Raw genomic sequence first — 11,152 nt, forward strand, 5'->3', positions numbered from 1 at the left:
GGATATCCCCACCGAGTTGGCCTCTGGAGGTTACTTTGAGAAGTTGAAAGATTTCCCGCCCAGCCTCCCTCTCCCACCTCAATCAGCGAGTTCCTCAGCCCTGCCTCCACTGCTGTTCTTCAGCCCCTCTGCATCTCCTCTGTGCTATAAGGATCTGCCAAGTGTCTTCAGGTCATCAGCTCCACCTTGCCTGGAAGATCCCATCTCCGCCTCCAGCCTCCGGGCCTATCGCTCCACCTCAGCCCAGGGTTCCTACACATTTTCCATTTCAAAATTCCATACTTTTCCAGACTCAAATTTCCAGACCTCCTTCCAAACGTTTTTCTGCCATTGGTAAGCCTGTCTAAAAAGTGTTTTCTCTGCTTCATGTTTGTAGTAGGGTTCTTACAGTCTTTTAGTGATTTTTAAATCAGTGTTTGATTGTTGAAATAAAGTTTTGTATTTAGTATTTACGTCTAGGCCCTTCTCCTCTTAAAACTACTATGCTGTGTGTGTGACTTCTGTTGTGGATTAATTTACAAGTACTAATATATTCCCTGTTTAAAAGGGTAGTGACTTTGTTTCCCTTTCTGACCATACCACTTGCTACATTAGGCGTAAATATTTAATTTAACATTCTAATAATTCGACACATTTACTTCATCGACATCCTTCTCTGATTTATCCATTCCATTCTGTTGTCAATATTTGTTTGTATCAAAACATTTCTATAGAGTAGCCTTCAAAAGCGCAGTATCAGTTTTAGAAATTAAGATTTTTGTGATTTTAACATGTAAATGAAGCATTCTGGTGCACTCTGACAACAACATAAATGGGAAAACCAACATTTCCTTCAAGTAAAAAAAAATAAAAATAATAAAAAATTATTGACCGTATGGCTGAGAATTGACAATTTCACAATTGAATGCGATTTTGATTCAGAAGCTTGCTTGATTTTGAGTTTGAAAATTGATTTTGATTTGATTACCTTCGATTCAATATTGATTCATTTGGGGCTATCAGGTCAAATACATGGCAAATTTCCGCAAAGAGAAAATTCAACTAATGCTGTAAATTATACAAGGAACCACAGCTAGTACATCATTATAATAATTGGTTAAAACTGATTTGCAAGTTACTTTCATATAGGCTAAATTACACAAGGAAGTTTATATACATTTTTCAATGACAATAATTTTTTTTTTTTTTTTTTTACTATTTAGGCCTAAACATTTAAATGGTGGCTGTCATGAAACAGATTTATACATTTAATATCGAAGCACATGTTAATAACAAATACAATGAATATGCGATAGCCTATAGTGCACATATTAAGCAAAATGCTCCTCTTGAAGTTCATTTTTGTAGCTGAATAATGAGATTTTGGCCATTGAATGGCTTTTCTGAGGTAGGCTAAATGTGATTTTTTACATGCTGTTTTATTGATGCCTTTCTGCAGTTGAAACAATGATTGATCGATTGCACGTGATACAGAATTCAGTAAGTTGTACTTTATCTTTCAACATTCCTGCGGATGTTCAATCATGTTTATTTTGTGCGGTAACTAGTAAAGCAGAAGAGATGGTCGGTTCACGAGCACTACAGCGATCTATCACGCCACAGAGCACCAAGAAAGATCACGACTCACTCCAGTCTATGGGAAAGTAGCCCATTTTCGATTCTTGTGAGAATCCTGAGACACGCGCTCGCCCTGAAAAAAAAACACCTTCGGATCTACACGATTCACATAAATTATGTGTTTTGTTTCAAAAGAGCTAATTTTGCTGTAAAGTGTCTAGTTTGCAGGTATAATAAATTAGAAAACTGAATAGAGACAATAGTCTGGAAACACAAATATTTTTCCATACTCTTTCTTTTTTCCATACTTTTCCAGACCTGCAAATTACTCAAATCAAATTCCATACTTTTCCATACTTTTCCAAACCGCGTAGGAACCCTGTCAGCCTGTCGACATTGCGGCTCCACCCATCCGTTCCTCGGCTTCACCGGAAACCATCAGCCATATAGCTTCTCTGGGCTCCCTTGTCCCTCGGCTCCACCTTGGTCAGCCATTGACCTGCCTACGCCTTTTTGGGAGGGGGCATACTAACCTGTATGTTCCGTGTTTCCCCCCCCCCCTTCATTGTGATTTTGATTCTGTCCTGTGACCTAGTTTTCCTCAGTCTGTTCAATTAGTCATTTAATTCACCTGTGTCTTGTTAATCAACTTATTAGTCCCCTTTGTTTGTTCATGCTTATAAGCCTTCAGTTCCCCCTTAGTGTTTGTCGGTTCTTGTTAATGATGGTGTCAGTGTATATGTGTATTTCTCCTGAGTTAAGCCTGTTTCCTGAGTATTTGTTAATAAAGCCTGTCTCCTTGAAGTCTTCATCGTGTGAGTTTATATACGTAACATGATGTATATAAACAAGTATGCTAGTTAAATACTACAGACCCAGATGAGCAACGTTCATTAGTAAAGTGACCAGTAGTATGTTTGTCTTTTAGTATTGTAGTAGACTTGTAGTATTGACCATTTTATGTGATCAAGAAGCACATGGCAGACCTGTACTAATATTCCAAGTGATGCTTATTCTTGTGAGCAGCTGAATGAACAGAAGACTCGTACTGAGTGTCATGACCATGTTAAAGTGGCACAATTTAATTTACACAAAACCAAAGCCTGAAACCTACAATGAAACATTAAGGAAAAGTAAATTTATTGAATAAAACATTACTCACAAATATCTAATTGTTTAAAATGTATAATGCTCATGTAACAAGCTCAGTGACTGGCTGCATATAGTATATGGTGGAAATACATGTTAAGCCACCTGCAGCAGAACACATGCAGTAATACAACAGCCCACATACTGCACAACCAATCCATAATGTCATCGATTCCTCTATGCCACAAAATGGGGCCACAAAAAGTCCATGCATTCACATGGCCGGGCTGTGTCTCTCTCCATTTCCCTCTCCGGCTCACTCTTAATTTCTCTGTGCAGCTCTCTCGCTCACTTTCATTCTCTGATTTGCTGTCTTCTTCTATATCTCTCAGTCTAGGTATGCCAAAGGCATGCGACGAGATTATAGTAATCCAGTCAGCCTACTGAAGCCTGGCTAGAAACTAACTCATGTTAATCTGAGTGCTGTAATGAGAAAGAATTAACTACAGATAACATCACAACTCACTGATTCTCTCCACAATAGGCTTCAGTATAATAACCTAATCATTAGAACTATAATGTATGCGAAGTAGAGGCTACTTTTCTCTTAAATCGATAAATGAGGAATGATATTTTTAAAATCTTAAAGAAATATTCTAGGGTCAGAACAAGTTAAGATCAGTTGACAGCATTTGTGCCATGATGTTAATTATCACACAAAAAAATGTTTGCTGGTAATGAGGTTATGGTGAGGCAGATTCACAAGTATTAAAATACTCACTGTTTCAATAGTATAGCCACACAATGTACGTTTTCTATGTGAATTTATATATCAAATTTTACAACTTTTCTGACATGACTACACATCCATTTCTGTCGGAATAATGTTTTTGTGGTAATGAACATTAAAATCAAGTCTAAAATGCTGATGAATGAGCTCAACTTGCATTGAACATGGAATATTCCTCAATAGTCAGCATTAAACATAAGTTGCAATAGTCTTTTCTACCCTAGTGTGACGTATATAGGAGTGAAACGGTTTCTTAACCAAGACAAAATGTAATGCAAGATTTGATTTTGTCCATTGGGAATTGATTGGATGGTTGTGGTTTGCAACTGCAGCAATCTCATGTCAGTGACAGGTTGCATTTTTTTATGCTTTCTTTCTTCAGACTGAGACATACCATATGCCTCATCCTGCCAAACTCTCTCCTGCACATACAGTTCTAAGCGTGAATGAGTACACCCCCTTTGAAAAGTAACATTTTAAATAATATCTCAATGAACACAAAAACAATTTCCAAAATGTTGACAAGACTAAGTTTTATATAACATCTGTTTAACTTATAACATGAAAGTAAGGTTAATAATATAACTTAGAGAACAAAATTTTCAGTTTTACTCAAATTAGGGTGATGCAAAAATGAGTACACCCCACAACAAAAACTACTTCATCTAGTACTTTGTATGGCCTCCATGATTTTTAATGACAGCACCAAGTCTTCTAGGCATGAAATGAACAAGTTGGCAACATTTTGCAACATCTATCTTTTTCCATTCTTCAAGAATGACCTCTTTTAGAGACTGGATGCTGGATGGAGAGTGATGCTCAACTTGTCTCTTCAGAATTCCCTATAGGTGTCCGACTGGGTTCAGATTAGGAGCCACTGAATCACTTTCACCCTGTTCTTCTTCAGAAATCCAACAGTGACCTTAGATGTGTTTAGGATCATTGTCATGTTGGAAAAGTGCACGACGACCAAGGGCACGGAGTGATGGTAGCATCTTCTCTTTCAGTATAGAGCAGTACATCTGTGAATTCATGATGCCATCAATGAAATGCACCAGCAGCACTCATGCAGCCCCACATAAGGACACTGACACCACCATGTTCCACTGTAGGCACCATGCATTTTTCTTTGTGTTCCTCACATTTGCGACGCCATACAGTTTTGAAGCCATCAGTTCCAAAAACATTTATCTTGGTCTCATCACTCCAGAGTATAGAGTCCCAGTAGTCTTGATCTTTGTCAGCATGGGCCCTGGCAAACTCTAGGTGGGCTTTTTTGTGCCTGGACTTTAGGAGAGGCTTCTTTCATGGACAGCACCAATGCATGCCATTCCCCTGCAGTGTACGCCATATTGTGTCACAGGAAATAGTCAACCCAGTTCGGCTTTCTACTTATTTAGATAACTGCAGTGAACTTGCATGCCGATTTTCTTCAACTCTTCTCATCAGAAGACGCTCCTGTCGAGGTGTTTACTTCCATGGACGACCTGGACGTATCTGTGAGATGGTTGCAGTTTCATCTTTTTTAAATCTTTGTACCACTTTTGCTACAGTATTCTCACTGATAAGTAAAACTTTGCTGATCTTCTTGTAGCCTTCACCTTTCTGGTGTAAAGAAATTATTTTCTTTCTCAGGTCTTGTGACATTTCTCTTCCATTTGGTGCCATTGCTGACAGCATGAAATGGGAAAGGATTTTAACACCTTTTATAGTCAACTGTCTGCTGGACACCAGTGTAATGAATAATAAGACTCACCTGTGGTTGAATTCCTGTTAAATTAGACATTTGCAGTCTAAAATTGAGCTTTGCTCCAGAGACTTTCAGTGGGGTGTACTTATTTTTTGCATCACCCTAATTTGAGTAAAACTGAAAATTTTGTTCTCTAAGTTATATTATTAACCTTACTTTCATGTTATAAGTTAAACAGATGTTATTTAAACTTAGTCTTGTCAACAAATTGTTTTTGTGTTCACTGAGATATTGTTTAAAATGTTACTTTTCAAAGGGGGTGTACTCATTTACACTGAGCACTGTAATATCACGGTCCTCCTCATTCACTTCTCTGTCTCCCTGGCTTCCTCACTGTGGTCTGTTGCTGCTGAGATAGCAACACTTCAACCCCAGGAGCATATAAAGTGTTGTGATACCTTAGATATACGTGGGAGTGCTGAATTTGTTCAAAAACTGCCTGTTGCTGCAGTAGCATTGATGAGCCTGCAATGACACAACATTGCCTGAGTACTTGTTTGCAACCCTAACCAATTTCTATAGGACACTACAGCCTCTTCAACCCTTCAAGGGTTATAAATTCAGTGAGGAACTGCTTCTGAACTACTGGTATGACGTCAGAGCTACTTGTAACTCATGACAACTGCAGTCTTATCATAGAACTAACAGTGTCTATGAGTATGTTTATCACACATTCATTACGATAAGAGCAAGCTTGTGCACGTTTAGTTGGTGAGGGAATTACATTGTCAGCCTATGGTTATGTTGTTTTTCCAACTACAAAGGCCCTGTGCCAAATGCCACGCAAATGGCACGAGTACCGTTCTGAATCATTCAATGACACGTGGAACACCCTGCGGTCTCACAGCCTTATTTGCACATGTCTGTGAAGATCCATATCATAAAGTACATATCATTTAGGACAGGTGGCCTCCAACAATGTTTAAAGTCTCATCCTACACCAAAACAGATATTTGAGCATTTGGTAAAGTCCTGTTCACACCAAGGATGATAACTATAATAAAAGCTAATACAATATATATGTCTTCACATGCATTGGCATGTGTAACGTTTTGTTTATCATAACCATGCACTGCTGTTATGTGGTCTGCCACTTTAAATGCTAAAGTTTGGTTGTTTCTGATTGGCAATGTTTTTATCATTCATCAGCTGGAAAAAAAGAAAAAATGTTCTGAAAGTAATTCCAACTAAATTGTTCCTCTGAGTTGTTATCGTTATAATTGCGGTGTGGACTTCCATATTCTCAAAGAATTAAAAAGGTTGTTAAAATGTTAATGATATAGTTGTTGTGAACTTGACTAAACTTGTAACTTTCAATAATCATTCTAATTATATCAGAATAGAGAAGTCCACACCACAAATATATGATAACAATAAGAAAAAAAAAATTGGAATCAGTTTACAATATTTTCCAGATGATGAACAATAAAAAAATTGACAGCCCATCAGAATTCAATCAACTTTAAAGAGTTCAAGCATCTAAAAGCGGCAGAAAACACAACTGCAATGCAAGCTTATAATAAACAGAACATAATGTTGGACGCTAATATAGTTATTGTATAGTTATCATTCTTATAATATGAATGGGCAAAATTTTGCCCTTGGAGAGAGGCTGCAGATCTTCAGACCAATAGCATGATTGCAATTTACTAATTTATTTATTTTATTTTTTTTACAAAAGTTCAATAAACAGTATTGAGTAAATTATGTGTTAGGCGCAGTATTGCGAGTTACTTTGTCTATTTCCGAAAATAGTTCCAAACCAAACAACAGCAGGATCAATCAACAGTTCTGCATCTCCAAGCAGTGGTGCTTCGTTCCTGAATGAATCATAAAACAGCTGAATTAATAATGATTTAGGGCTGCACAACGATTAATCGTGATTAATCGTTTGCAAAATTACAGTCTGTGTTTACGTAATGTGTGTGTTCTGTATATAATAATTATGTATTTATAAATACACACACATACATGTACAGCTATGGAAAAAATTAAGATTGATTTCTGAACTTGGAGTGGTCTCTTAATTTTTTCCATAGCTGTATATATTTAAGAAATATATGCATGTATAAATAAATATATATATTTAAATATATTTTATATTATATATAAATATAAATATTTTATATATAAATATAACATTTTTCTTAAATATACATATGTATGTGTGTGTATTTATAAATACATAATTAATAATAATATTATACATGGAACACACACATTTATTACATAAACACAGACTTTTATTTTGCAAACGATTAATCGTGATTAATCGTTGTGCAGCCCTATAATGATTCAATGACTCTGTCATAAAGGCAGTCACTTGTCGCCACCCGCTGTCAAAAAAAAGGTCACCCGAAAAAACTTTAACTGAAAAATCCCCCGCCACAGACTGTCTAGTCTACTCTAGACCACGCAAACATGAACAAGCGAAAATTCCAGTGCAATTCCAGGACTGGAACAAAATGTTGTAGCCTATAATAGCCTATTAGATTTGATTGCTGTTCATTTCATGCACATATCCATTCACCGTGATTTTTCCAAGTAAGACATGTTCTTGGATCAACATATTTTGTAAACTCTAATCTTGTCCCTCAAATCTGATTGGTTAATTGGAATCTTGTTCCTGTATCAACAAAGATGTCGATCCAGGAACATGTTGTACTAGGTGAAATCACGTTCACCGTATGCACTCATATGCTTTCCGAGTCTCCTCGAGCATGTTTTAATGGAAATATCTCTTTTTAATGTTCATCATCTCAACCATCTCTGACTCAATTTTCTCTGTACCTCCTACAGCTCTGCCTCTCGCATTATTGAAGATTAATCTTTGGACTGAAATAATGCATAAATCTTTTCATCTCATTGTTATTTCTCTTTTTTTTTATCAGCGTTTCTCCTGCCCCTCCTCTGCACACAAGAAATAACAAAAAGTAGTTTGTAGTCTCTCATGTGATGCGACGCATCAAAAGTTAAATGGGAGAAATAGATTAAATGGGAGAAAGCATATCAATCTCTCATGCTATCGCTTTCAGATTCTCTCTCCAGCCTATCATCTAGAGGAGGAGGATGGGAGATGAAAAGGTAATCCTTTAGTCTGAGAGCATTTAGCTTTAAGTGTTCATTTTCACATCGTATACTCAAACACAGATTCTCCTAATTAAAGTTATTGTGACGTTGCAACACCAAATAAACCCTTTCACTGAGTCAAAAAAAGAAAGCACTGATTATTAGAACTAATGACCTTGAGGTTAATCTCACTCAACTACAAACTAATAATACTGTAAACAGTATCAGATGAGGGACAGAGAAATTAAACGTAAATCCTCTTTGCAGTGGGACTAAAGGAGGACAGCTATACTATTGATCTTTAAAAAAAAAAAAAAAACTAAAAGTTAATGCAGCCTTGTTTATAAAAGGACCTATTTTGGGTTGTTTGTTATTTGGGTCAATAACGTGACAGGTCATTTTTTCTGTCCAAAGACCTTAATTATAATAAAAAACAAGTATTGGAAATCCAAAATATGTAAGGTAGTACAACTAGATCTCTTTTACTGAATGCAAAAGGTTTTAATTATTTTTGCTACGGTATTTTAAAGACTTTGAAGTGTCAAAAGGTCAAGGTTTATTATTTCATTTGTGATTAAAATATCTAAAAGTGTAATAAATGTATTTTTTATTCTGGCATGATTTTATAACATCATATATTAACACAGTGCAAAATGGTATTAAAATTATGTGTAGAAGTCGTTGCTTTGTTATGAGAAAGAATGTCCGGAAAAATGAATTTTTTTGATGTAATTCGGAGTAAACAATATAAAGGGACGATTTTGGATCAAGTCATGCGGTCAATATCATGTGACAGGATGTGATATCATTCAGACACCTGCAAAGGACCACATGGTCATGAAGCAAAGTAACTAACTCTCTTTTAGCTATTTGAAAAATTAATGTTTTCACTCGCTCATACACATGTCCCGAAACATCATTCGGTTCAACCACTATAAAACAAGGAAAATGTTGTTATATTTTAAAAATTTGAACTAAATTTGAAATGTTTGATTGTCCTTTTGCTAGCTAGCTAGCTAGATATCATCCTGTTAGCATTGTTTGAAAATATTGTCATTCGGTATAACCAAAAGTGTCATTCGGTAACAACGAAATTTTAGTTAAACCAGACTTTTTTGGTGACAAATCTTGTCCATATTGTAAAAAAATTACAAAAGCAGTGTTAAATGGTTATAAAAACCACATAATCTCATTGTTAACACTTAATAAAACTTCAAAATTAATTATATCTCCATTATGTTTTTTTTTACAATTTAAAAAACCTTATTCATCAATAATCCATATATAGAATTAACTAATTGCCCCATGGGATTAATAAAGCAAACCAAACTAAAACATCACTGAAATACATTTAAATGTCCTGTCAGACTATGAGACTGTCAAATTATCAGATTTTGATATCTAACAAAGACTACAGTAGCACATACATACAAATCTGTACTTTAATCTACATTCTTCAAGTAATTATATACAGAATATATTGAAGAATGTCGGCTACAGAAATACTATTACATCTATAAACTTTGGGGGACACTTGAAATGAACAAACATTACAATATAATGCATAATAGATGACAAAGAAATTGTGAGTTTACAGTTTAATTTACAGATTGTCAAAGCCTATCCATACTTGAGTAGGCCTACATGCTGATCTCAAATACGCTAAATATCGTTTTTTAATGGTGTATTAATTTGTTTTAGTGTGCAGCTAAATATCAAATATTTTCTACAGTATTTTTAATGACTTAATGATCAAAGAAAGTTATTATAAAGTAATCAAGGCTTGTTTTGCTGGTATCGGCTGCTTCATGAGGCCTGATGGAAATGCCCTTCACCTTGACCTGGTCACAGGTCAGACTCGCAACAGACGAGTTTTAACGATTTGAATTACTCATATATGTTTGAGTGCTAACAAAGACCACAAAAGCGTACTAATAAAGCAATTAACCTACATTTTGAGTAAATTCGCTGTGAAATGTTTTGTGGTTACGTTTCGTGTTTATGACTTATTCACCAATTAGCACTACAAACATAGGGTTTAATTTTACGTCGTAACGAACTAGCCTACCTCATGCGCACAACTATACTATAATTTGCTCATATGGCAAATGTATGGTTTTTTTTTTTAAATAATAATATAAGAAAAGCACTGCAACTAAGCCACTGGAAGTCAAATTTGAAGTTTGAAGAGAGAGAAAAAACGACTCACCGGCTCATGCACAAATGTCATCACATAATAGTCCATATGAGCGTGATGTCTGTCCCATTTCAATTTTATTTCTATAACGCTGTTCAATTAATATTAAAGCACAAGTCAAATAAAGCGGCTGCACTGCTGTTTGAGGATGCGTCACATTAAAACGCTTTGCGGCGCGTGAAAGTGTTGCGTGGGCGCTCTCCGCGTGCTCTGCTCCGCGCGCTCACCAGCAGGGAGGAAAACTTCAGTAGCCTAAGCTGCATCCTTTCCTCTCCCCCTCTTCATCCTCTCAGTCTGACTGTCCCTCTTTTCTTAGTCCTTGTTTCATGACATTGACACTCAAACTTACTGTAACAGAAATCTGAATATTTTGGTTTAGTAGCTAATGTTTATTTATTACGTCATATTATCAACAAATGATTGGTTCATAGCAACAGCATGTTTTAATGCTTATAAACTGGCAAGGTCCATTCTAAAGTGGGTATGATACAGAACCAAAATATAAAACAAGCAGAAAAAATGATAAATACATTTAGAATGAATGAGATGCCCTTTATCTTACATGAGGCCAAAAAAAAAAAAATGAGATTGATCAATGGAAAATGCTCTCCAGGCACGGAAACAGAAACGGAAAGAGAGGCTGACACAGGCTGACAGAATAGAAGAGAAGTGATTGGCTATACAAAATACATTAATAATT

The 11,152-nt window shown here is 35.8% G+C and overlaps 1 protein-coding gene across 5 annotated transcripts in view; it reads right to left on the reverse strand.

The window, feature by feature from the left end:
- The window catches only part of kcnj14 (potassium inwardly rectifying channel subfamily J member 14), a 38,792-nt gene extending 28,074 nt beyond the window's left edge, over positions 1 to 10,718 (reverse strand). For 4 of the 5 annotated variants that reach the window (XM_067402011.1, XM_067402000.1, XM_067401975.1 and 1 more), the window contains exon 1: positions 10,465 to 10,718. The gene's annotated coding sequence lies outside the window, so the exon portion shown is untranslated. Of the gene's footprint in view, positions 1 to 6,920; positions 6,941 to 10,464 lie in introns of those variants that run through there. The other variant, XM_067401992.1, reaches the window with a different exon arrangement.
- Between the last annotated feature and the right edge of the window lie 434 nt (positions 10,719 to 11,152).

The sequence above is a fragment of the Chanodichthys erythropterus genome, chromosome 2 (assembly GCF_024489055.1).
Source record: "Chanodichthys erythropterus isolate Z2021 chromosome 2, ASM2448905v1, whole genome shotgun sequence".
NCBI lineage: Eukaryota > Metazoa > Chordata > Actinopteri > Cypriniformes > Xenocyprididae > Chanodichthys > Chanodichthys erythropterus.